The sequence below is a fragment of the Choloepus didactylus genome, chromosome 2 (genome assembly GCF_015220235.1).
Source record: "Choloepus didactylus isolate mChoDid1 chromosome 2, mChoDid1.pri, whole genome shotgun sequence".
Lineage (NCBI taxonomy): Eukaryota > Metazoa > Chordata > Mammalia > Pilosa > Megalonychidae > Choloepus > Choloepus didactylus.
In genome coordinates this window covers 53,954,100-53,978,082 of record NC_051308.1, presented here as the reverse complement: position 1 = coordinate 53,978,082, position 23,983 = coordinate 53,954,100, and the positions used below count along the sequence as shown (strand labels likewise).

The 23,983-nt window shown below is 45.2% G+C and overlaps 1 pseudogene; it reads right to left on the bottom strand.

Annotated features, from left to right (window-relative positions):
• Positions 1-273: 273 nt before the first annotated feature.
• LOC119511594 lies at positions 274-23,867 on the bottom strand (annotated as a pseudogene).
• Between the last annotated feature and the right edge of the window lie 116 nt (positions 23,868-23,983).

The window sequence follows — 23,983 nt, the reverse complement described above, 5'->3', positions numbered from 1 at the left end:
CAGCAAACTTGATAGAGATTTTAAAACACTATTTTATAGTAATCTCAATTATTTCCCCTGTCACAGTGCGTCCTCTCTTCAGTCTAACCTACACAGCACTTAGAGATTGATCGTCTAATAATACTGCCCATGAACTTTGAGGCCAAGACTGTGAAGAGCCACACCTGTTTCTCTAGGCTCTGGGCCTGAAAGATTTTCAAATGACAATCAATACTTTTCTTACTGAGCTACGATGGGAGGGAGGAGGATTTTCCCCAGATAGAGCTCCAGCCTCTAGCCTTCTAGTACAGTAGCCATCTGCTTGACCACACTGGCCTGGCCTCGACGCAACACCTGCAAGAAGCTTACCCTGCTGGAACTGCTCTGCTAGGAGACCGCTGATCTTGGCATTCTTTTTTCTTTCATCATATTATCTTCTGATTTTTTTTTTAAATCACTTTTTGTTTAAAATCTCTTCCCCTTTGGGAATGAGCCTGGTCCCCTTGTTGAGGCCCAAGGGCAGTGCTCAGCGGAACCCGCACCGTTGCCAGGTGTGCTGGCAGTGAGAACAACAGTTCTTCCGCAGGGTCTCCGTGCAGACTAGCCCGTTACTGGATGTGTTGGAGACAACACTGAAAATCCCCACTTTGTGAGTACGACCCTCAGAGCCCCAGGAGAAGCTTCCCAGGCCCAGCCTCAGGGCAGGATACTTCTTGTTGCCTCCTCCTGGCAAACTGTTTATATGCAGCAAGGGCCAATCTTAGTGTTGGCAGGCCGGCATTCCAGCTCACACCTCCACTCCTTGAGGCAGGGCTTTTCCTCATGCCCGGTCTTGTGGTTCTTGTGCCTGTCGTCCTGGGGGGACACCCATCACACAGCACTGGCTGGAAAAAGTGTTGAAAGAATTTTAAGCCCTTGATAATGTGATCAAATTTGCATTTTGAAAAGATTACCAGGGTTGATATTGGGAGAATGGATTGGAGAGGGGAAGACCAGGATCAGTTAGGAGGCTGGTGCCATAATTCAGGTGAAAGCTGGTGAATGCCTGAAGCAAGGCAGTAACACGGGGATGGAGAGGAAGGAAATGGATTTTACAGATATTAGGGAGCTGGGATTAACAGAAATTGGTCATTGATTGAGTGTTGGGGATGAGAGACAGTGAGGAGTCAAGGTTGACTACCAGCTTTTGGCCTTTGGCAACTGATAGATGGTGGAACCTTCTCAGAACAACAGAAAAAAGGAGAGAGGGAGAGAGAGGGGGAGGGGGAGGGGAGGGGGCAGAGAGAGAAGAGATAATGGAATTGGTTTTGTAGTTATTGAATTTAAGGTATTGTTGTTCCAACCCAGATTAGCCCCAAGACCAAAGAACACACCTAGCATAGAGTTACCCATGAGTTTAATTAGGGACTTACACACAGGAGATGAATCCTCCCAATTGCAGCAGGTTGGAAACAGTGAAGTCAGCGTTTTGCGCAGAGAGCAAGAGGAGTATGTGTGGAGGGGGGGGGAGGGGGGAGCTTATAAAGTTTTGTGACAGTGGAGTCTCTCGTAAGATTTGGTTACAACAGGATCTCAGGCAAGATATGGTTACTAACAGTGATTAGGGGTGGGAAGTTTTAATGCTCCCACCCCCCACCCCAGGGGGAGGAGGGACCTGTTGCCCAGTCATGTGGGTGGCTGCCTGTATCTCATAATGGAGGAGGGGGTGGGGCCAGGGCCCTGGGTCCTCACATTCCACCCCACGCAGCAGACTATGGTAATCATAGGACAGACATTTCAGGGTAAGAGACAACAGAACACTGGGGATATCCCTCTCCCCACAGAAATAACAACCCCACAAAGAGACACTACTGACAATTGATAAAATCTGTGATTTTCAGTCTTATTTTCCAATGCATTGAATTCTGCCAGGCCAGCAGGGTATCCCATGCAGTCCAATTTGCAGGGGTTACAGTCCAAGAAAGGCCAGTAGCACCTAAAGGTGGCAAGTCTGGGCGAACCCAACATTGGGTTCACTTGTGGGCATGAGTTACAGCTGAGGCCCATAAGGTGCTGTGAGTGAAAAGAAAAATGCTTATGCTGATCTAACAATGTACAAGCTAAGTTTCCATTAGTCGACAGAAGAGTTCCTGGGGAAGGGGTGCTATGAGGGGTTTTAGATACCACACTTTTACCCCCTGCAGTTGCAGGGAGTCTGCTGGAGTTAAATCCACAGTTAGCTTATGCTTAATAAATATCCACAAAGTCATGCATGCAGTACGTTGAAGTATGGGGGTCCCGGGTTAGTTTTATATCCAACTTTCGGCATTTTTTTGTATAAACTGTGGTTTAATGCTTAAATTTCGGGTGACCCCGTTATCCCAAGGGCCTAGTATTCCCAACCATCATGGCTGCATTGACCAGTACTGTGGCCAATTGACCTTATTTTCCCCAATTTCTAATGCTGTGGCACAGGCAAGAGCAAATTATTTTTATTACCTTGTCACGATTGTAGCATCGCTGGTCCCTTTACCTGTATGCACAGGACTTGCGTAGGTCCAGCCGTTACTAATTCAGCAGGAGCAGGAGTAGCTGCTTGGGGTCATGTACTGAGGTTGGTGAGGGCCAGATACAGTCAGCGTGTCCACTGCTGTAGAGATTGCTTGTTATCTTTTAACTGCTCTTTTAAAAGTCCATTCATTCTTTCACTTAACCCCACTGCTGTGGGGTTGTAAGGCAAGTGAAATGTCCATAAGACGTCATGTTCAGTAGCCCAGGCTTGGTTAGTTGTCCTGTACAGGGTGTCTCTCTATCACTGTCCACATGTATGGGGGCCCTGAAAAAGGCACTTAGCTTCTCTAGGCTACGTATTGTAGCGCTTTGGTTAGCTTTCCCTACTGTGAAGGCCAGCAACAGTCCAGTGGCTGTGTCTATGTCTTCCCTCAGATAAGGGAAGGGACCCAGTGTAGTCGACTTGTCATCTGGTGACTGGAATCTGCTCACGGTCAATGTGTCTGAGTTGGTGAGGAAGCATTCTTGGTCGTCACAGTGAGCAGGAGAGTCATGCATCCACGTCTTTCAGCTGTTGCCACGTGATGGGCAACTTTAACTGCTGTGCCAGTCTCCACAGAGTCTGGTATCCTCAGTGTCCTGTCTTCCTGTGTAGCCATTCAGCAGCCTCGTGTAATGTTGAATCAAGGCTATGAGTTTTTGCTAAAGCATCTGCCTTGATGTTGCTAGGTAAGGAGTCGGTGTTAGGCACAGAAATGTGAAACACAGTTACCTTGCTTGGGACAGGCAGCCCAGATGTCTTCCCACATTTCTTTCCCCCATAAGGGGCGGCACACAGTGGTCCATTGCTCTTGCTTCCACGTGGTCATCCATGCTGTTAAGCCCCAGTACACTGCCTCCTTGTCAATACAAACAGTTGGTGCATCTCCTGGTTTATGAACAATGACCATCTATATAGCCCTTAATTTAACCCATTGGCTGTTTTGCATAGTCTCAGTTTCCCATCATATGGTGTGTGTACCATGTTACACAGCTGCTGCCGTCCAGGTGGTGGGCTGCCCGTGTGTTGATCCATCAGTATACCACGCAGACCCGGGTATACTGCCATATCCATCAATGGTACGTGCAGAAACAGCCACCTTGTGAGCATCAGCAGGGCGGGCAAGCACTGCTCTTCCGCATAGGAAACTTGTCCTAGAATATTATGCATTTCTGCACTTAAGAGGCTCTTGTTACAGAAACTGCATTGCAGCAGACAGGCTTTCCATTTTGTCAGAGTACCCAGCTGAGCACTTCCTGAATGCGATTTTTTTTGCTCTTTTATCCACCCCTGTATGGGGATGGCAGTGCACAATGACACAAGACATTGGTGGGTTAGTCCTTCAACCTGCAGCAGGGCATTATAGGCAGCACATCATTTTTCTACTATATGTTTTTCTGAGGGGCTATTTCATAGCTTGGCCTCTTTCCAAAGCTGAGACCAAAAGCCTAGGGGAACTCATTTTGCCTGTCGCCTTTGCCACAAGCCCCACCCAAAGCCAATATTGGTACTGGCCACATCCAATTCACAAGGTCCGTCTGGGTCCACCCCCCTCTTGAGCCTCTGCAATGGCTTGCTAAGCCTTTTTAAAGGCAGCCTGCTGTGGAACGTCCCATTCCTGTGTTTTCCCTTTCCTGACTAGGACATACAAAGATTTTAGGATTTGTGCTAAATGGGGTGTAAATGGTCTCCAATAGCCCAACAAACCAGGAAAGCCATTAGCTGTTTAGGAGTATGTGGGGTGGGATAATTTTGCACTTTGTCACCAACAGAGGGGGTAGTCTTGGTCTTACCCGATCAAACAACAACCAAGAACTTGATAGAGTACCCCAGCCTTTGTAATTTGTGCTAATTCACTACCCAACCTCGACTTTCAAGGTGGGCCAGTAAGACTTTGTCAACAGTCTCCAGTTCTGCAAGATAGTTACTGGTTAACATAGTATCATCAATATAATGAAAAAGAGTGACCTCTGCTGGAGGTTTCCACGTATTTAAATCTTGGGCTACTATACCATAGCAACGAGTGGGACTATGGAGATATCCTTGTGGTAGCACTGTAAATGTCCACTGTTGTCCTTCCCATGCGAATGCGAATGCAGGCTGGCTAGAGGGGTCTAAGGTGAAAAAAAAAAAAAAAAAAAAAAAAGGCATTAGCAAGGTCTAAAACAAAATGAAACTGGCCTAACTATGTACTTATGTCCTGTAACAAAGTAGCTATATGTGGTACAGCTGCAAACAAAGGAAGAGTAACCTTGTTAAGCTCTTTAGTCATAGTTATTGAGCTGGTTCCATCAGTTTTTCTTACTGGCCATACTGGACTATTAAATGGGCTGTGAGTGGGGATGATAATGCCCACTCTCTCTAATTCCTTGATGGTAGCAGTCACTTCTTGATGGCCCCCTGGCAACCTACACTGACGCACTGCTACTGTGCATCTGGGGGAGGATACCTTTGCCAGTGACCCCTTAACATGCCCTCTTTGGGTTTTGACCAGTCAGCACCAGAGATGGAAACTATCTACAATAGGTTGCAAAGTGATATTCTGCAAAATATAAATTCCCAATATATATTATGAAATAGGAGATATGTACACTGTGTACTTTTGTGGTGGTAGCCAGCCAATCTTCTTCATTAGTAATTGTTGTGGTATTGCTTCAATACTTTGGCCTCTGTGCCAGGCGCTGGCCAATGTAGGCATTCTGGACTGTGGCTATTTTCCATATATTAGGGTGCATTCTGCTCCAGTATCCACCAGTGCCAAAACTCTGTGTTTATTAGTGGGGGACCAAAAAATAGTTACCTCAATATGCAGCCTCCAATCCCCAGTGTCCCCATGCATAGCTCTTATTTGGGGATCTTGGCCCATCCCCCATGTGAGGGAAAAGGGGGTTGCCATGCCTCCTTGGCAGGGGGAGTGGAGGGCTCTTTATACTGGTATGGGCTGAATTTCTCGGCCAGAGTTCGTTTCTCCCTCCAGTGATCTGGTTCTAAATTCAGTGTATCTCTGCTCCTTTGGTAATTTACTCCATAACCTTACTAGCACAGGGTTTAGCTATCAATATCTTCAATTTTAGTACCAGCAGCTATTATGTCAGCCCACATTTGTCTGCACAACAAATGTCCTTTTGTCATGTCCTTTTGGGGCACAGCCTGTAGCCCTGGCCCCAGCTCCTTTTTGCCTTAGGCAGTCAGAATCTCCTAGATCTGCTACTACTTGGGAAGCCCTAGAGATGAGTCGCCGCACCAATGGGCTAAGAATGGGCAACAGTGTTCCATACCATTGATTCCAGCTCTATGTAAGACTGTGTCCTTTATACCGTGGTGAAAGTTTTGTTATCTGGTCCCACAAAGTCAGCAGCATAAACTGCATGTTTCATTCCTAGCCCCCTTATTACAGCTTGTAATTCATCAGGTGTGCTTCAATGTGGGGGTAACCTGAGGTCTATCGCCCACACTGGGCCAAGTTTCTTTACACTGAGTCACTAACCAATTAACCTGTGAGCTGGACTCAGGTCAGGTGGCTAAGGAATATATACTCTTTTCAGGGAAGGGTGAATGGTAATAGAGGCCAAGTTGCTTATTTCATGAACTGAAAGCAGTATTCCCTCTGCACCAGTGTCCCACAGGCACAGCAGCCAATTTAGTAAAATTTCTTTAGGTTTTTGTCAGTATTGATTCCTAATTTCCCATAATTCAGTGGCAGTGTCACCGCACATTGTAACCAGCATCTTTCGATCAGGAGGTGCTGGTAGGGCAGTGGCAGCTGCAGTGCCATCCGCCCCACCCCCCTGCATGGGGTTCAGGTGTTGTATCTGTTCCATTTTGATCTTTTGTTGGACCAGGGGACACACGAGCTTACATTCCTCAATTTCAGGTTCCCAGTCAGATGGGGGCTCATCCTCATCTGAAGAAAATCAATGGGGTCCCACACTTTGAGATCCCTGTCAGGGGAAGTCATGATATGCCTGACTTGCCCTTTGGGCAGCTTGCACCCTCTCACTGTAGCATAATGGCATGCTAATATTTCTAAACTTTCATCTACACAGCGCAGCTGCCTCTCATGTAATGTAGTCTTCAAATCTGCTTGGGCTCTCTGCATGTCTCTTTCTAACTTAAGTTCCTCTTCTAGGTTGTGAATCTCAGCTTTGACTGCCAGAGTCTCTTCCATGGCCGAGTCCACAGCTCCTAACAGAGGCCATGCAACAGCCATGGTGGCTCTCCTTTTTCTAATCCTAACTGTCCTGCAGCCTGCTGCAAGAGAACCAGCAATCCGGCCAGGGAATTCTGGGCATCACCATACTCCCTCAGTGGCCCTAACTCATCCAGGAGGACTGCCACCCTTCCCCACATGGATGTTTCAGGCCATCCCAGGATTCCCTCGGCTCTATTTCCTTTCCCAGGACTCCGGCTCATTATAGCTGGTGGTTCCTTGGTCTCCTGGCTGGCTTGCCAGATGTTCCAACCCAGATTAACCCCAAGAACAAAGAACACACTGGGCACAGAGTTACCCATGAGTTTGATTAGGGATTTACACACAGGAGACAAATCTTCCTGATTGTGGCTGTTTGGGAACAGTGAAGTCAGTGTTCTGCACAGAGGGAGAGAGAGACTGCCGGGGATGGGGTGGGGGTGGGGGGCACGTATAAAGGATTGTGACAACAGGGTCTCTCACAAGATTTGATGACAACAAGGTCTTGTGAGGTTTGCTTTACAAACATCTCATAAGATTTGGTTACTAACAGCAATTAGGGGAGAGAAATTTTAATGCTTTCTCCCCCTGAGCGGGAGGGGCCTGTTGCCTGGTGATGTAGGCAGCTCTGTATATTTCAGTAATGGAGGAGGGGATGGGGCCCTGGGCCCTGAATCCTCACAGGTATCAGGGAATATCTAGCAATAGGAATCCCACTATGGGTATGTGGTTCAAGAGAAATATTTGGGCTAGATTTATAGATTTGGGGGTCATTGGTGTGAGGGTTACCCGATAGTTGAAACCTTGGAAATAGTATGGAATGATTAGAAAACACAGCCAGGGAAGGAACCTTGTGATGCCCTGACATTTCAGGGACAGGCAGGGGAGAAGAGCCATTGAAGGAAGAAGTGGGCAGGGATGTAGAAGAGAATTCAGATTTGATGTCCTGAGAGTCAAGGAAGGGAGAGTTTTGAGGAAGAAGGAATGGCCCAAAGTGACAAACCCAGCAGAGAGCTCTGACAGAGTGAGCTAAGATAATGAGATGAGTGGAGTGGCAGGGACAAAAGTCAGACTGTAGTAGAGTTGAGGAGAGATCAGGAGATGAGGAAGTGAGAGAGCAAGTACAGTTACATGGCTCCTACAGTGAATATGCCAGGAAAGGGAAGAGGAAAAACTGGGCAAATGTCAGGGAGAGGCAGGACTGAGGGCGAGCGATACTTAAATGTGCTTTCAGGTGCAGGGGAAGGAGCCTCCTGAGTGGGAGAGGGGTGAATGCCATTCTTTACCTACTCAACCCCCACCACTTCTTCCCTGGGACAGAACTCTCAGATTGGTTAAGCAGATAGATAGCAAACTGCTGGGGGAAGGTAGACACTTCCCCCACCCCAGGGGCTGAGTCATAGGAATTCCAGTCCTTTGGTCCAGTGCTCGGTTAGGAATGGGTATGTGCCCAACTGCTGGCCAATGAGACACAGAGGGGAAGTCTGCTGGGGTTTTCTGGGAAATACTTTTCTCTTGATAAATAAGATAGCCACAGGAGAAAAAATGTTTTTTAAAATATTTTTAATTTATTTTAATTTTTCTTTACCTCTGCTTCTTTCCTTGCTCCGTTGGACTATATCATATGAAGATGTGAAGCTTAGGAGTGCTACAGCCTCCTTGCAACACTGAAGTGATAAGCTGGAGGACAAGATCCCATTTGCTGAGGATGGCAAAGCAGAAGCGTGGTAAGACTGGCTCCTTGATGGTCCTTAAGGACACTGCTGAGTGGCTGAACAACCTTGAGATCATCTTCCTTCAGTCATATTGAGAAACTATAAGTAAGCTCCTGTATGGTTTAAGCCACTGCTAGTTATCTGTTATTGAGCTGAAAGAATTCTAACTGATTGTATTAGTTAGGTTTCTCTAGGGAAACAGAATCAACAGGAGATAGCTATAAATATAAGATTTATAAAAATGTCTCACACAACTGTGGGAATGCATGACTCCCAATTCCATAGGGCAGGCAGCAAACTGGCAACTCCAATGAAGATGTCTGATTCTGAACTCCTCAGGCAACGAACTGGCAACTTCGATGAACTCCTCAGGAAATGCTTCGCTGGTCAGCCGAAGAAGTGAAGGTCCTCTATCTGTCTTGCTTAAAAGTCTTCAACTGATTGGATTAAATCCAGCTGACTGCATTCTCTCATTGTGGAAGACACGACCTTGTTGAGTCATCAGTCACAGCTGCAGCCAATTGACTGATGATTTAATAAGCCAGCCTGTTGGTTTATTAACCAGACACCAACATCCTCGCAGCAACGGTTATGTCAGTGCTTACTTGACCAGATGCCTGGGTACCATCACCTGGCTAAGTTGACACATGAACCTAACTATCACACTGATACAGGGAGGTTGTCACATTTGGGACCCACGGCGATTCAAGTTGGTCTTCACATGAAATCAGGATACCAGTAAGACTCCTTATAATGTTAAGGTAAACCTTCTTTGATTGGGGCTTCTCCTCTAAAGCAGGTGAAAGCCCTCACTCTTTAAACCAATCCTGAGCTACCATTACTTTGTGACCAGTAGTGAAGATTTTGGAAATCAGATCCTCTGCACTTCTGGTTGAAGCCAGGCCAAACAAGCCTTCTGTCTATAGCTGCAAGCAAGAATCACTGATTAGCCCTCTCCACAGCTGCTCACCATCATCACTGTTCACCATTAATCCATAGGGAGGCAAATCTCCCTAATCTTTCTGGTTAGCCACATCTTGACTGTATTATGAGGTAGCATTCTGGATGTCATGTGCTCCTCTGGAATTCGGACAGGAGCATCTCCCTTTTGATTTGAGAATTCAAAAAGTGGAACTGTAGTCCAGAAAATGGGCTGGAAGGAAACAGAGAGACATTTGCAAGGCAGGCAGTGCATAAGCACCCAGCAAGCTCCGAGCTCTCTTCCCAAGTCTACTGAGAAATGTACAGTGGACTGAGAATAGAGTCGCTGCCCTAGAGAAATTTACAGCTCATGGGGGGAGAAAGATGAAAATGTAACTGATAACAGCCCAGTGTGATAAGCACCAAACAGAAGCAGAGTGAAGAATGGAATGAAAAAACAGGGGGTTGGAAACAGCAAGGCATCTAGTTAGCAAGCTACTGGAATATTCTAGGTGAGAGAAAACTAGGGCAGTGGCTGGGGAGATGGAAAAGAGGGCAGGATACAGGAGGCCTTGCTGACATTGAATCGGCAAGTACTACCAGCCCATTGGATGTGGGATGTGAGGAGAGGGTTGAGTAAAAGGACAAGTCTAATGCAGTAGCAGGAGACATCTTAAAAGTCATCTGGAATCATGGTTTGCTAACTTTTCTTTAGCTGTGGAATACCTTCTTCAACAAAGTCACACACAGAAGCCTGATGTTTTGGGGTAGGATGTGGTTTTCTTCTTCTCCTTTTCTGGTTCAGGATCTGGGCATGTAGCAGGCCAGGTTAACAGAAGGTTGCACAAGTCTCTGCAAGGACGCAGGGTGGGATCTATGCAGGGCCAGCTTTTTGGGCTTGTGACCTGTGTACTCACACAGGGACCCACACTTAGAAGGACTTGCACTTGGTTTAATGTTCTCCTGTTGATCTCTTGAAATTCTTAATTTTTGAATAAGGGGCCCTGCATTTTCATTTTGCACTGGGTCCTGGGCCTTTGATAGTTTCTGCTGGGAGGAGAGGCAGAAGTGAGGAGCTAAATAACCTAGTTTTTCTACAGACTCAGAAATGAATATGAATGATAATGTAACAATAGTGGCCTATTTCACAAAATTGCCATGAGTGTTAAATGAGCAAATATATGCAAAATGCTTACAACAGCTGGAACAGCATCTAGCACATAAGCGAATGCTAGGTGAGCGTTTGATATCATTACTATTCCCTCCCTGCACTGATTCAACATCTGACAGCCTTGTGCTTATTATTCATGGGGTCACAGTGGATGTTTTTCATTCCCACATTTTTAACCTGCCAGTCACCATCTAGCCCCAGGCTTATGATTGCCTTTGGGGGGAAAAAATCCAAGAACAATAAATATAACAATAAATAAATGTATGACGTCACATCCTCTCCTCATCCTTAGCATAGCTTAGTGCTTCAGGATGGGTCTGTGGTATGTACGTCTGTGTCTCGCTGACAGAGAAGGAGTTTTTTAAATTTAACTCAGTTAGACCTTCTTTTTGGTGGCTTTGCTTTTTTTTTTTTATTTACCTGCTTTTTTTTTCTTATCGAAAGGACTTTTGAACCAACTGCTTCCTCTCTCCCTACCTCCCCTTTGCCTCAGATCCCCAAAGGGAGGGTTAGATCTCAAGGTGGCTCTGTCACACATTGTCATCAAGATAATGGCTCCTTCCCCCACTTTCCAACCCCCATCTGATTCCCCAGAGCCTGTAAAGTGCCCCACCTTTGTCCTTAGAGCTCACCTATTAATTGGTAGTAAAAACGTAAAATACAGTCCTGACACCCCTATTCTAAGAATCTGTTTCCTGACTAAAGACTGAAAGCTGCTCCTCCTCCCCCCACCCTATTCTTAGATGGTCTGAACATATTCTTAGCAATAAGAGAACTCTTTCTTATTGTTCTAGGGTTTTAAGTTTGCAGGGACTGCATATTTTTTCCTTAGCAGAAATAGTTGTGGTTTTTCCTAACAACTTCGTGAGTTCCCCATAGAGTTGGAAATTCCCTTTCTCGGTTACAGCTCTTGACGGGGGCAAAAGAAGCCTGGTCTGGTCTTATCTTCCCTGCTGACCTGCTGTGTGTCTCTGGGAAGTTAGCTTGAACTCTCTGAGCCCAAAACCCCAAGGGGTAGACTGGAGGATTGACAAGGTTTGGGACAGGATTTATTTGGGGAGGACAAGGGGAGAAGAGATTTACAAATGTCCTTATGCTAAGAATAGCCGTTTGGAATTTTCAGACCATTTAGTTTCCTCCTCTTGAAAAAATGAGCTTAATAATTCCCATTGCTAATTCCTAATTCCCCTCCCCAACCTCCATCCCCCACCTCCACCCCCAGACTGTTGTTGATTGATAGAGTAGATAGGCTGTGTTCTCCCCCTCCCACTTATACACACACTTCTGGGAGGCCCTAGATAAATAGAAGGCAGAGGCAAGGCTGCAGAATTATTATCATTATGATGATTATTATGCTTTCAGTATGAGAAACAGGAAGTGAAACTGACTAAAGTGCCCAGTGATAAATGCTTGGCCCCATCTCCTCAGCTGGACCTGAAGGCAAGAAGAAGCCAGCCAAAGAATACTGCGGGCCTGTCACAGGCTGGAACAGCCTCTGGTGGTGTGTGTGTGTGTGTGTGTGTGTGTGTGTGTGTGTGTGTGTTTTACAAGGAGCGTCTTAAAATAACCAGTTTCCAGAACTTTCAACCTTAATCGGATGCCCACACTTCCCCCTTCATGCGCTATCCCGAGGGTCCTTCCTTACTACTTCCTTCCCCGTTTCCTAGAGGAAGCTGCCCACGCTGTCGGGAGATGTTAAAGGAGAAGCCCAGTGATTAATTGGTTCCTGCTACAAACACCTTATCTGTGGAAGGCAGGTCCGAGCCATGAGCCTTTCTTTGTATTGCATTTTGTCCCCACAACAGAGACACATCTTGGACCAGAGGCCTTTCCTCCCTCTCCCTTCGGGGAGCCGTGTTTTTCTCTTCTGGGCTGGCTGTGTGACACTCCATCTGCTTGGTTGATTATTCATGTCCTTTGTCTTTTTCAAAAATCGATTATGGATAAATGGTGGTCCAAACACTGGGCTTCAGGGCCAATGTAATCATCCCCCCACCCCGCTTGACATTTCCATTTGCAGCACCGTGGCCTCTGAAAACTGAAAAACAGTGAACATGACCTGATTTTTGTACTACCTTGTTAGCTCAACTTCCCAAGGAGAAAAGAGCAGACAGCTGTGGGGAAGTAAATGAACCAAGCTAGTGTTTCAGAATTATCTCCTCATTTAGACAATGTTCTGAAAAACTCAGAGGAAACAAGAGAGAAAAAAGCATCAGGCAGGGTAGGGGAGAGAGAAGAGAGAGACAGAAAGAGACAGAGAGGGCATTTCAGCTGTGCAGGATGTTGGGTCTAGTTCTGGTTCCCAGGGTCTACACCTGTTTATGGCTTTCAGACCAAGAACCTGATCCCAAATTAATAGATTACTGGAATTTTTATTTGGGGAAACCGTTACTGTCTTTATGTCACAAGTTTTTTCTGAGCCCTGAATCGGGCTCCAGAGGAGCCCACCCACGGGCTGGGATGGGAATGAGGGTCACAGCAGGGCCACTGACCCAGGAAGGAGAACCCTTCCATAGAACCGTATGCCCCAAGTGGCAGCAGTTGTCTGTCTTTCGGTAGTGACCTTCCAGTGCGTCCTGCTCCATGTTCAAGTTAGCATGGTAGCTGAGAACCTAGGCTTTGGATTCTATCTTCCTGCATTAAATCCCCACTCCAGCCCCTTAAATTCACTATACCTTGATTTCCTCATGTTTAATATTAATATTAAATATTAATATCAGTAACACCTGTCTCCTAGAGTTGTTGCAGGGATTAACACATGCAAAGCATCAAATGTGTTTAATAAATGTGAGCTATTGTCACAAGCTTTTAAATTTGTCTTTGTCTTCTCATCCACCATCTTCCCTTCCATCCAGCCAGCCATATTCTGTCACAGGCTTTGGGCACATCAGTAGGGCTAGAAACAAAGTTAGCAACGTCCATCTCCGAGGGTTCACTCTCTCCTCAGCTTTTCTATTATTTTTTAACATAGCATGGAGCCCATAGTTGCTGCCATCAAATTGAACTGAATTCTCCCTGCTTCCTGGGCCCCATTCCTTGCCTGTTCTCTTCTTAATTTACTCCCCACCCTCCGACCCTGCCCCGTTGTTTCTTTTCCCAGCTTCTTAGGAAGATAGGCCCCAGGTGTCTCCCTCAAGGAAGGCCCCAGGAATCCCACAGGCCCTTCTCTGGATTGTCTCACAGGGAGCCCTGGGAAGGACAGGGCCCTGGAAGGCCTGCTGGTCCCTCACACTCAGCAATTCTCCCTGGATGGACCCGGCTCTCCTTCCCAGGCCCTGGGCTCCTCCACATCCTCTCTGGAGATGCTGGGGGAGGGCCACCAGGCTTTGTAATAACCCCACATCCTCACGGTAAACAAGAACCAGATTCCTGGGGAGTGACGTGAGCAGAGGCTCTGTGGCCTGGGCAGCTGTGATTAAATCAAGGACATGAAGAAACACCTCTGCTGGGCCCTGACCTGCCTGGAGGAAGGCCCAGGGGAGGCTGTCAACACAGGACCCTCTTTGCTACCCTGCCAGTAGCGCTCTCCCAGGGGCCTTGGTGCCAAACGGCTCTGCAGACACAAGTGGGCAGTCAGCCAGAGACTCGGCTTCCTGGCTTACCTTCCCAACCAGGCTAGCATCCTCCCACGTTTCTTTCTTTCCAGAATTTGCCCCACCCTCTTCCCGACTCATTTACCCAACTTCCACCCTCAGTTGTTATACTCCCACTTTCTATGCCTCCGTGAAGGAGAACTGTACACTGTCCCCACTGATACTGAGAGAAGCCTCACCCTCCTGTGAGGGGACATGTCGAATGCTGAGACCCAAGAGAGGAGGTTGCCCCTTTGGGTGGCATGGTCTGCTATAGGACTCTCCTCTCAACAACATGACTTCTGGGATTAGGATTCGAGCTCTTGGGATTTAGATGAAACACGGGCTCTGGTAGTTCTTCATTGGAGGGTTGTACCGGTTTGAATATCTTCAGAAGGACACAACAAGAAACTGGGACAGAGAACTGGGTGGCTGAGGGTGAAGGTAGGAGGGAGACATTTTACTATCTGCCCTTTTGGGCTTTTGCATTTTATACCACTTGTCTTGGCTTCCTAGAGCTACTGTCACAAAGTACCCCAATCTGGGTGGCTTGAAACAACAAAAGTTTATTGTCTAATGGTTCTGGAGGCCAGAAATCCTAAATCAGGGTGTCAGCAGGGCCACGCTCCCTCTGAAACATGGAGGCGAGCACCCTTCCCTGCCTCTTCCAGCTTCTGGCATTTGCCGGCAATGCTTGGTGTTCCTTGGTTTACAGAGGCAGCTTTCCAATCTCTGCCTCCATCTTTGAATGCCCTTCTCCTTCTGTGTCTATCTGTCCTCCCCTTCTCATAAGACACCACTTGTATTTTATTAAGGGCCCACCCTACTCCACCATGACTTCATCTTAACTAATTCCATCTGCAACGACCCTATTTCCAAGTGAGGTCACATTCTGGAGTACTCGAGGGCACAATTCAACTCATAACTCTATGTGAAAGCAGTAAAGTTTCCAACGACAACAACAAAAAAGAATTGTTACTTTGTAGGTCTCCTCCATGTAAAAAAAAAAAAAAAGAGAGAGAGAGAGAAGAGTACTTTGACCCTCTCCTCAGGGCTATGAGACAACTGCATTGTGGTGGCCTTATCTGGGACAGACTTTAGACTTTGAAGGATTTGTCGAAGGTGGGATGGCCACTCAGGTTTGAGATTTTCCAAATGTCCAAATCTTGCACTAGGAGGAGCTGCATTGCTATAGGGGAAGATCTGAATGGTCCAGGAGGGGGGATGGATCTGCTGCCCTCCTGATTCTCCCACCTAATGGACAGCAGGAGACCTTCTACTGGGAAAGATCAACAGGGGCAGACCATTTGTGCTGCTGGTTACTTTGTACTTGGGAACAACAGGGAGGGCATGGACCAGTGCCAGCACCCAGGGACCCAGTGCCCTCCTGGGTAGAGCCAGAAGCTGCCTCAGTTTTCCAGGTATTCCGGTTTGCTAACGCTGCCATTAAGCAAAATACCAGAAATGGATTGGCTTTTATAAAGGGGGTTATTTGGTTACAAATTTACAGTCTGAAGGCCAGGAAAATGTCCAAATTAAGGTATCAACATAAGTATACCTTTGCTGAAGGAAGGCCAATGGCATCCAGAAAACATCTGTTAGCTGGGAAAGCACGTGGCTGGCGTCTGCTGATCCCGGATTATGTTCTAGCTCCTCTCTCAGCTCCTGCGCGTTCTTCAGAATGTTGTGGTTGGGGTGTTTTGTCCTCTCTTAGCTTCTCCAGAGCAAACACAAGGCTAGCATCTCCAAAGCGTCAGCAAAAGTCTGCTTTCAACGGCCATCTCCAAAATGTCTATCTCATCTACAGTACAGAGCTCCTTCTGTCTGAGTTCTTATAGGTCTCCAGTAAACTAATCAAGACCCATGCTGAATGCGTGGGGCCATACCTCCATGGAAATAATCTAATCAAAGGTATTACCCACAGTTGGGTGGGTCACATCTCCGTGGAAACAACCTAATCCAAAGATTCCAACCTAATCAACACTAATCCATCTACCCCAACAAGGTTGCATTAAAGAACATGGCGTTTTGGGGGACATAATACATCCAAACTGGCACACAGGATTGTATATGAGTGGTAGTCCATTTGTTTCATTCCAAATATTTCTCTCCTTTGTGTTTTAGATAACTTAAATTCATATAATTAGTTGAAGTTTGTACAGCACTATCACGTACATTATCAGTGGCTCCCTATTGCCTAAAGTCTAAAACCTTAGGGGAATTTCTAGCCCTTGAGTAGGCCTCTTGTCTCAAATCTTGACCCTCTCCCCTACAAACCCTCCATCCCAGCCCTGCTGAACACCTGCTGCTTCTCAACCGGTCATAAAATTCCTTGTCTCCAATCCTTTGTTCCCAGTCTTACCTTACTCTCTTAAGCCTTTTCCCTCCTCTACCTGGAGAATTCTCACTCATCTTTAGAGGTCTAAGTCAAATGCAGGTCTCCTGTGCGAAGGCTTCCTGGGTGAGTCTCTCCTGTTTATGAACCCTGGAGCACCACAGTTAAACCTTCTCGAGGCACTCGAGTCAGACCTGTGTTCAAGTTTCTTGCCTGGCACTCCCCTAAATTACAGCTGCATCAAGGGCATCTGGCCTTCCCATGCCCCTGCACAATTCTGGCACTAACTGGTGCTCAGTCAATGTGTGTTGACATGAAAGGAGGTGCAACGTTGATGATGGGGGGTTTGGGGGTGGCACAGGTCTCAGACTGGCCCACGTGCCAGCTTACCTCCTCCAGCACATCCAATTTCCCTCCACACCTCCTCTGCTCCACTGCAGGGGTCTTTAGACATCGATCCAGGGATGTGAGTAGCCCCCTCCCCAGCATCAAGTTCCTTCCAGGAACCAGAGGGACTTGCCTGCTATTTGTGGTACATTGGCCACACAAAAGGAAGAACTCTCTGTTGAGGCGTAATGAGGTACCAGAAGTTTTGAGAGCCAAAAATATTTAAGGTCACACTCTTACCTGTTTATAATGATGCAGGTATGGTCTTTGGAGGCAGGGGGTCAGACCAGGTGATTTCCATATGTCCTTTTCATCTCTACAGTTTTAAAATTTTCCCAACCTGATGAAGAACATTAAAGGAAAAAACAAGCTCCTACCTCACTCAGACATGGAATGAGCAAAAACAAAACAAAATGTAGTATTTATTGCACATACCTCATATATGTAGATCTTTCCTCAGAAGCTTACAAGTGCTAGGACCCCAAATCCATTAATGTTTAAACAACTTTATTAGTTGCCTTTGACTCTCCATCTTAGAGGGAGACTCTTTGGAAGCTCTGAATAAATTCTTAGCCGCAGGCTGTTTCTTCTCCTAAGCAATGCACACACGTTGGGGTGACTTCCCCAGAGTGGCCTGGCAGGTGGCTGGTAGCTGGACCGCTTAAAAGAGCATTTAGGGGCATGAGCTCTGTGGCATGTAAAACAGCGTGGGTCTGAATTCCAGCTCTTCCCCCTCTAGTTGTGTGATGACTTGGTAAGATTTTTCATCTTGCTAAGCCATAGCGGTTTCAATGATCAAAATAACAGAAATAATAATACAGCATTGCTGAGAGGATTGAATGAGGTGACTTGTATGCAAGTATCTGCCATATAATGAGAGCTGTCATTTATAGAACCCGGTTACTATGTGTCATTAACAGTTCTAAATGCTCTAAATGTACTTAATCTAGGGAATGTTATATCCCTCTTTATTATATAAAGAGAACAATAAGGTGCAGTTAAGTATACTAGTAAGTAGTGGAGATGGAATTTTTTCTTTTAACTTTTTATTTTGAAACAATTTCAAACTTACAGGACAGTTGTAAAAATAATACAAACTCCAACATACCCCCACTCTCCCAGATACCAAGATCCACCAATTTTAACATTTTGCCATTTTTGCTGTACCATACTATCATCTATTTATATCTATCTATATATCTGTCATCTATATATCTGTCATCTACCTACTCTCTGAACATTTGAGAGCATGTTGCACACACCATATACCTCGAACACATAATATTTCCATGTACATTTCCTACAAACAAGAGATTCACTTATGTAATCACCCTGCAGTTATCCAGATACAGAAATTTAACATTGATATGAAGCTTACATTCTATATTCCACTTTTTCTTGTGTCCTTATAATGTTATTTTGAGCAGAACTTCTGTCCTCCATCCTTAGATCCCATGCAGTATCATGTATTGCATTTGTCATTATCTCTTTAGTGTCTATTTCTTTTTTAAATTGTGGAAACGTGTACAATATAGATCTTCCCATCCTAACCCCTCCCAAGCATATCCTTCAGTGGGTTAATCACATTCACAGTGTTGCAGGACCCTTACCACCACCCATTACTAGAACTACAAACTCTGTTTGGTTCCTTTTCATAATTTTCATCTCTCTATTGATATTCTCTTTGTGCTCATCTACCATTTTCCTGATTTCCTTTAGCTCTTTGTCCATGTTTTCAAACTTGAGCTCTTCCAGCCTATTTGGGACCATTTTTTAAAAGTCTTTGTCTGGAATCTCCCAGATCTGATGCTCCCCACTGATGGTTTCTATTGCTTTCAACTTCTCCTTTGCCTGGGCCCTTGCTTCTGTTGCTTTGTATGTTTTATAATTTTTGGTTGACATTGAAGGTGGGATTTGAACACAGGATTTGATTCCACTACGCTCTGCTGCTTTAAAGTTATGTTCTTATGCGAGGATATTTATCATTGTAACTTTAGGAAATCTCCATCTATTACACATACACACACTTTCATGCTTCTGCCTTATCTTGTCTCCCCTCCCACTTCCATTCACTTATGCTAAGTGAGGAAAACAATCCAGGGTCACCGGGTCAGTAGGCAAAGACCTGATGACTCTTTGGGGTTGGCTCACTTGGGTTGTGTTCCTTGGTGGCAAATCCGCTTTTCTTTTCTCCCTCCCTCAATTCATTACCCAGGCTATAGACTCATCTGGGTTGTCAACTGCTGTGTCAGGTATAGGCTGGAATGGAGGGGTAAAGCTTCTAATACAGGGACCATAGCTTTAGGTCTTTATGAATACAGTCAGATACTTGCTTCTCTTCCTTACATTTCCCATAGTAAGCCGCAGAATTTATAATTAGTCATCCTGTGGGCCTATTAGTTCCATTTGTAGTCTCTTTGGACAATGTTATATCTGTTGATGTGCAGAGGTTATGTTTCTATTCCTCTTTGGGTACTTCCTTCTTTCTCTTTCCATTCCCATTATTCCCCTGTGCTCCAGCTGCTGCCCATTGTGGCATTAAACTGTCAAAGGAGGGGGTGCAGACAAGGGCACATGAGAGAGCTCAATATTTTTTCCCTTCTGGGGTTCTCACATAGGGCATTGCCAGCAGCATTTGCTTCTGTAGAATTTTCTTCTGCAGGTCAGCCCTTAGCATCTTCAGAGGGAAGTAGGATGGAAAATATGGTACAAGCCATCCAGACCAATGTTTTGAAGTCACTTTCTAGTTCAGAAATTTTTGTGACTAATGATACTTATATATCTGCCATTCTTGTTTCGGAGAATTTCTCATATTATTAAAGAAATACTAGTCTAAGACATGAAACTGCTTATCACTCGCTGGCCTAAAATTATTTTCTTTTCCAAGGGTGAGTTTTTGGTGGACTGACCTCCCATGAATCATGCTCCCTTCTGCAATATCTTTTTTTGTGGTACGAAATCAGATACAAAGGCCACTTTATCTGTGTCCATATACAGATCCACCACCCTGTCTCATCAAGAGAATGTTTTCTGAAAATTTTGAAGAAATCCCCCTTCATAAATTTCTACCTTCTGTCATCCATACTTAATGTCACATCATAGTAAAGTAGGAAATTTTTACTCCATGATGCTGTGAAGGCAGGGTGGAGGTGGGGGAAACTTGGGAGAAGAGAGTTGTCATGAATTCATGATTCAGCCTATAACTCAGCTATGTAAATTAACACAGGCCTATAAACTGAAACAGGTTAGGCCAAGAGGAAGGACATTGGAATATGGGAATTTAAAACTCTATCTAAAATGGAAAGCATAGCCCACACCTCTTTGAGCCATTCCTGCCCAGAAATGGCAGACACCATATTCCTGACACCAAAAAGGATGTGTTGGTATGTGTCTGCTAGGGGTTTATCATGGGGGGCAGGAGCAAGGATGTTGAGTCAGAAAGACCTGGGTTTTGTCCTTTGCTAGCTGGGTGACCCTGAGAAAGTTATTTAACTTCTCTAGACTTAGCTTTCTCATGTATAAAATAGATAAATGAGGGTAACAGTCCATAACTCTAAGAGTTGTGTAATAGTTGGGATAAGGTTTGACAGAGTAACAGGAAACCCTAGAACATCAGTCACTTCAACAAGAAGCACATTTATTTCTCTTTCATATAAGAGTCTGGGTAGGTGCTTTAGGGCCACTATGATGGATATGTGTTCACTAGGGATCCTACTTCTTTGCTCTGTCATCTTCATCCTGTGGCCTCCACTTCATGGTCCAAGATGGCTGCTCATGTTTCAGCTGTTAAGTTCTCATTCCAGACAGCAGAAAGGGGAAAAGAGGAGAAGGAGGAAGGCCTACCTCTTCCTTTTAACTACTTCCATTTCCAAGTCATTGGCTAGAACTTAACCTCATGAACAAAACCGGATGCAATAGAGGCTGGGAAATGTAATTCTTATTACAGGCAGCCTGAGAAGGAGGGGAATATTCTGAAATTAGCAACAGACGTGTTCTTATTTTAACTCATCTTGCTGATAGACACCCTTAGCTATCCACCTGTGAGATACTTTGAACTGCATCTTTTATGATGAAGGCTAGACATTTATACCTTTAAATGTATCCACATAACACAAAATTATATAAAAAAGGAAAGCAAGGGAATGATGAACATTGGACTCAGGATCATGTTTATATAGGGCTGGGAAAACAGGTTGATTGAGGGATGGGGGACCATCTGGTTAGATGTAGGTTATTATCAAAGTCCTAGCTTTTATTGTGGGTGATGGGTTCACAAGTGCTGATTACATTATTAAAAATAACTAATAACTAACTAAATAAAAGCAGAGATACATGGACCAGTGATCCAATGATGAGGATGTCTCATGACTGAAGGATATAATGAATCCAATTCTGTGTACCTAAGGTCCTTAAATTGCCTCTCTGTGCATTATATTCTATGGCATATGTGTTTGCATGTCAATAGCAGATAAAAATAGTACTTTCCATTTGCATAGGCTTTTAACTTTTGAAGTGCTTTAACACATCCATAAAAACTGTTTATTAAGTAATTCATTACAGATGGCTGAGAGCTTGGTGTTACACAAATAGGACTTTGGACTTTTTCTGCATCTTAGAGGAAAACATATGATTTTATTCTTACAATAACCCTATAAGGTAGGCAAGGCAGATATTTTGACCACTATTTTACAGATGACAAAGAGGGAACTGAGAGGGAAAGGGACTTTCTTGAAGTCACATAACTACTGTAGTTAGTAGCCAAATGGAATTTAAGACTGGATTCTTTGCCTAATTCTTCTTCCTTTAGTCCAGCTTGTCTTCCAGTTATTCATTCATTCGGTATTTATTTGGTGTCAGGCACACCATGCTTATAAGCCAGGTACACTATGCTTATGTGTCTATGTCCATATATGTATGTATGTTCTGGGTGCAATACGTACAGTTTATATAATATCTTGCCCTCTGAGTCCTCATATTGCCCTTGTAACTCCAAGAGGAATCCCATCTGGTATTTCAGTTGTCTTGTTATTCCCAGCTACATCGACTTCAGCATATCCCCAAGGCCCCAGCTATGCAGGAAGGTGGCTTTGATATCAGAGACAGATCCATAGGCAGTGAGTACAGAGCAGAGGAAGAAGTCAGTGAAGTCTGAATAATGATAATAATTAACATTTTGTGATTATTTATGGTTTATGAAGTTCTCATATATGCTATCTCATTTGATTCTCAGTCAATCCTGAAAATACTTTATTATTTTCCTCATGTCTCAGATAGAGAGAGGTTAAACGGCCTGCTCATGGTGACTCAGCTGGAGAGCAGACTTGAATTCAGGGCATTTTTCTCTAAGTTCTGTTCTCTTTCCACTGTACCTTGCTGCCTCTGGTAGGGCAAAAGGAGCAATTCCTCTTTCTAGCCTTGTGGAGGTGAAAGTTCAATGCCCAGCAATTGGAAGCCTGCGGTGACACTCTGTAGAGACAAAAAGACCATTCAGAGCCCTGAGCAGCCCCCAGACCAGAACCTTCCTCTACTTGAAAATGGGACTGAGCAGGTGGAGCCTTACTTCTCTCCATTCCTGCGTTCCTCTCCCCATCCTTGGGGATTTTCCATGTATGCCTCAGAGAGGTGATAGCAGTGTCATGTAGAATTGGTGAGGTGGAGGCGTTTTCCAGTCTCTGGGGTTTATGTGATGCCTCTGTCTTTGAAGACTCAGAAGAACCAGGGAAACTACCCTATCATCCTTCTAGCACAGATGGAAGCGCCCAACTGCTCCAGGAAGTAGTAAATCCCTCCACCTTGGGCTCTGAGGCCTGGGTCTGTGCCACACCTACACGAGATACACTTAGACATGTCTGTCTTCTTCTGCACCAGAGTGCCCACATCATCCACTACCCAGCAAGGAACCTGATACACAGTCAGCACTAAATAAAGGCGTCTTTAAGAAGAGCGACTATTCTTGCTAGGGGAGAGCCATTTCTCCTTGGTCTGTAGAGTGAGCCCTCTATCTCAGGAAGGGACGGCGCTGAGACAGTAACTTCGGCCTTTCATTCCACCCCCTCACTCTAGCCTCCCTAAGGAAGGACTGTCTTCCAGGAATGGTGACTAAGGGAGGAGATACTTGTGCCTTCTCCTCCTGGACTTGCTCCTCAAAGACCCTTGTCCTCAGGATGCTCTCTTCTCTTTTTCTCCCTAAGCTGGGTCTCCCCAGCTCAGGAGTTTCAGGGGGGATATGTCCAACGGGACATGTGTGGCCCTAGCTCAAGTTACATCCTCTAATACAGCTTTATCAGTAATTAAGCTGAAGTTTTGTAATTTAGTTGAAGTTCTGTCTTCACCTCTTGGGTTCCTTTGTCTTCTCAACTGCTGTACTAGTCAGCGTAGAGGAGGTCACAAGGATGTGTTTGACGACCATCACCACAGCCCATCAGAATGTGTAGAGAAACCCCCCCGGCAGCTTATATTCAGGGCCTTCCAAGTGCTTGCCCTGATCTGGGTTTGCTCTGGGTGCAGTTTGCAACTTGGCATCTTCTGGAGAAACACTGTGGCTAACCTAGACTAGAAGAACTCATCTCCTTCAAAAATACCTGCTCCTCCATATGGCTGTAGGTTCAGGAACTAATTTTTCCACATGGGAGATCAGAACCCATTCCCCAGACCCTTCCGTTTGCTACTTTATCTCATGTGATTCTCTCCACAACCCTATCAGAAAGGTATTACTTTTCTTCCTACTGCGAGAGGAGGGCAATGGCTAGCTCAGAATCACAAGCCAGCAGTGGTAAAGGCTTAACAGAATCCAGGTAATCTGAATCTCAGTGCATCCTCTTCCCACCCTATATGCTTTTACATTTATTTACATGGAAAAATATTCAAAGATATAATTGCTAAATTGTTAATAGTTAATAACAAAACATTATTGAAAAAAATTTATGAGAAAAGAAACGCAAAATGCAGAAGAAAATGTTCAAGTTAAGAAAATATGTAATATTTGCATCACACCTGTTTCTAGGATGAATGGTCCCTGTAAATCCAGCTCACCCCTGAGCTCTCATCTAGCTCATCCTTGCTCGCCATCCCTCTCCTTCAAAATACACCCTCTCCCAATTCCCTGCTGATAAAAGATCCAGAGAACTGGAGAAAAGTGGATTTTCTATCTGAATGATGCAGTCACTTTCATACGCCTTCCCCTT